The following is a 3,169-nucleotide window of genomic DNA, read 5'->3' on the forward strand; positions in this document are numbered from 1 at the left end:
GTACCAAGCCCACGAGTCGCCAATCTACTCCTCGTGCCGACTCTACATTTCTCCTTGAGTTGAGTTCACTCCTCGAGTCGAGTACCGAGCACACGAGTCGACAAGCTACTCCTCGTGCCGACTCTACGTTTCTCCTCGAGTTGAGTTCACTCCTCGAGTCGAGTACCGACCCCACGAGTCGACAAGCTACTCCTCGTGCCGACTCTACGTTTCTCCTCGAGTTGAGTTCACTCCTCGAGTCGAGTACCAAGCCCACGAGTCGACAAGCTACTCCTCGTGCCGACTCTACGTTTCTCCTCGAGTTGAGTTCATCCCTCGAGTCGAGTACCGAGTCCACGAGTCGACAAGCTACTCCTCGTGCCGACTCTACGTTTCTCCTCGAGTTGAGTTCACTCCTCGAGTCGAGTACCGAGCCCACGAGTCGACAAGCTACTCCTCGTGCCGACTCTACGTTTCTCCTCGAGTTGAGTTCACTCCTCGAGTCGAGTACCGAGTCCATGGGTCGATTAGCTACTCCTCGTGCCGACTCTACGTTTCTCCTCGAGTTGAGTTCACTCCTCGAGTCGAGTACCGAGCCCACGAGTCGACAAGCTACTCCTCGTGCCGACTCTACGTTTCTCCTCGAGTTGAGTTCACTCCTCGAGTCGAGTACCGAATCCATGGGTCAATAAGCTACTCCTCGTGCCGATTCTGCGTTTCTCCTCGAGTTGAGTTCACTCCTCGAGTCGAGTACCGACCCCACGAGTCGACAAGCTACTCCTCGTGCCGACTCTACGTTTCTCCTCGAGTTGAGTTCACTCCTCGAGTCGAGTACCGAGCACACGAGTCGACAAGCTACTCCTCGTGCCGACTCTACGTTTCTCCTCGAGTTGAGTTCACTCCTCGAGTCGAGTACCGAGCACACGAGTCGACAAGCTACTCCTCGTGCCGACTCTACGTTTCTCCTCGAGTTGAGTTCACTCCTCGAGTCGAGTACCGAGCACACGAGTCGACAAGCTACTCCTCGTGCCGACTCTACGTTTCTCCTCGAGTTGAGTTCACTCCTCGAGTCGAGTACCGAGTCCACGAGTCGACAAGCTACTCCTCGTGCCGACTCTACGTTTCTCCTCGAGTTGAGTTCACTCCTCGAGTCGAGTACGGACCCCACGAGTCGACAAGCTACTCCTCGTGCCGACTCTACGTTTCTCCTCGAGTTGAGTTCACTCCTCGAGTCGAGTACCAAGCCCACGAGTCGCCAATCTACTCCTCGTGCCGACTCTACATTTCTCCTTGAGTTGAGTTCACTCCTCGAGTCGAGTACCGAGCACACGAGTCGACAAGCTACTCCTCGTGCCGACTCTACGTTTCTCCTCGAGTTGAGTTCACTCCTCAAGTCGAGTACCGACCCCACGAGTCGACAAGCTACTCCTCGTGCCGACTCTACGTTTCTCCTCGAGTTGAGTTCACTCCTCGAGTCGAGTACCAAGCCCACGAGTCGACAAGCTACTCCTCGTGCCGACTCTACGTTTCTCCTCGAGTTGAGTTCATCCCTCGAGTCGAGTACCGAGTCCACGAGTCGACAAGCTACTCCTCGTGCCGACTCTACATTTCTCCTCGAGTTGAGTTCACTCCTCGAGTCGAGTACCGAGCCCACGAGTCGACAAGCTACTCCTCGTGCCGACTCTACGTTTCTCCTCGAGTTGAGTTCACTCCTCGAGTCGAGTACCGAGTCCATGGGTCGATTAGCTACTCCTCGTGCCGACTCTACGTTTCTCCTCGAGTTGAGTTCACTCCTCGAGTCGAGTACCAAGCCCACGAGTCGCCAATCTACTCCTCGTGCCGACTCTACATTTCTCCTTGAGTTGAGTTCACTCCTCGAGTCGAGTACCGAGCACACGAGTCGACAAGCTACTCCTCGTGCCGACTCTACGTTTCTCCTCGAGTTGAGTTCACTCCTCGAGTCGAGTACCGACCCCACGAGTCGACAAGCTACTCCTCGTGCCGACTCTACGTTTCTCCTCGAGTTGAGTTCACTCCTCGAGTCGAGTACGGACCCCACGAGTCGACAAGCTACTCCTCGTGCCGACTCTACGTTTCTCCTCGAGTTGAGTTCACTCCTCGAGTCGAGTACCAAGCCCACGAGTCGCCAATCTACTCCTCGTGCCGACTCTACATTTCTCCTTGAGTTGAGTTCACTCCTCGAGTCGAGTACCGAGCACACGAGTCGACAAGCTACTCCTCGTGCCGACTCTACGTTTCTCCTCGAGTTGAGTTCACTCCTCGAGTCGAGTACCGACCCCACGAGTCGACAAGCTACTCCTCGTGCCGACTCTACGTTTCTCCTCGAGTTGAGTTCACTCCTCGAGTCGAGTACCAAGCCCACGAGTCGACAAGCTACTCCTCGTGCCGACTCTACGTTTCTCCTCGAGTTGAGTTCATCCCTCGAGTCGAGTACCGAGTCCACGAGTCGACAAGCTACTCCTCGTGCCGACTCTACGTTTCTCCTCGAGTTGAGTTCACTCCTCGAGTCGAGTACCGAGCCCACGAGTCGACAAGCTACTCCTCGTGCCGACTCTACGTTTCTCCTCGAGTTGAGTTCACTCCTCGAGTCGAGTACCGAGTCCATGGGTCGATTAGCTACTCCTCGTGCCGACTCTACGTTTCTCCTCGAGTTGAGTTCACTCCTCGAGTCGAGTACCGAGCCCACGAGTCGACAAGCTACTCCTCGTGCCGACTCTACGTTTCTCCTCGAGTTGAGTTCACTCCTCGAGTCGAGTACCGAATCCATGGGTCAATAAGCTACTCCTCGTGCCGATTCTGCGTTTCTCCTCGAGTTGAGTTCACTCCTCGAGTCGAGTACCGACCCCACGAGTCGACAAGCTACTCCTTGTGCCGACTCTACGTTTCTCCTCGAGTTGAGTTCACTCCTCGAGTCGAGTACCGAGCACACGAGTCGACAAGCTACTCCTCGTGCCGACTCTACGTTTCTCCTCGAGTTGAGTTCACTCCTCGAGTCGAGTACCGAGCACACGAGTCGACAAGCTACTCCTCGTGCCGACTCTACGTTTCTCCTCGAGTTGAGTTCACTCCTCGAGTCGAGTACCGAGCACACGAGTCGACAAGCTACTCCTCGTGCCGACTCTACGTTTCTCCTCGAGTTGAGTTCACTCCTCGAGTCGAGTACCGAGTC

The sequence above is a fragment of the Urtica dioica genome, chromosome 2 (assembly GCF_054948205.1).
Source record: "Urtica dioica subsp. dioica isolate 48M chromosome 2, U.dioica_male_clone48M_v1_H2, whole genome shotgun sequence".
NCBI lineage: Eukaryota > Viridiplantae > Streptophyta > Magnoliopsida > Rosales > Urticaceae > Urtica > Urtica dioica.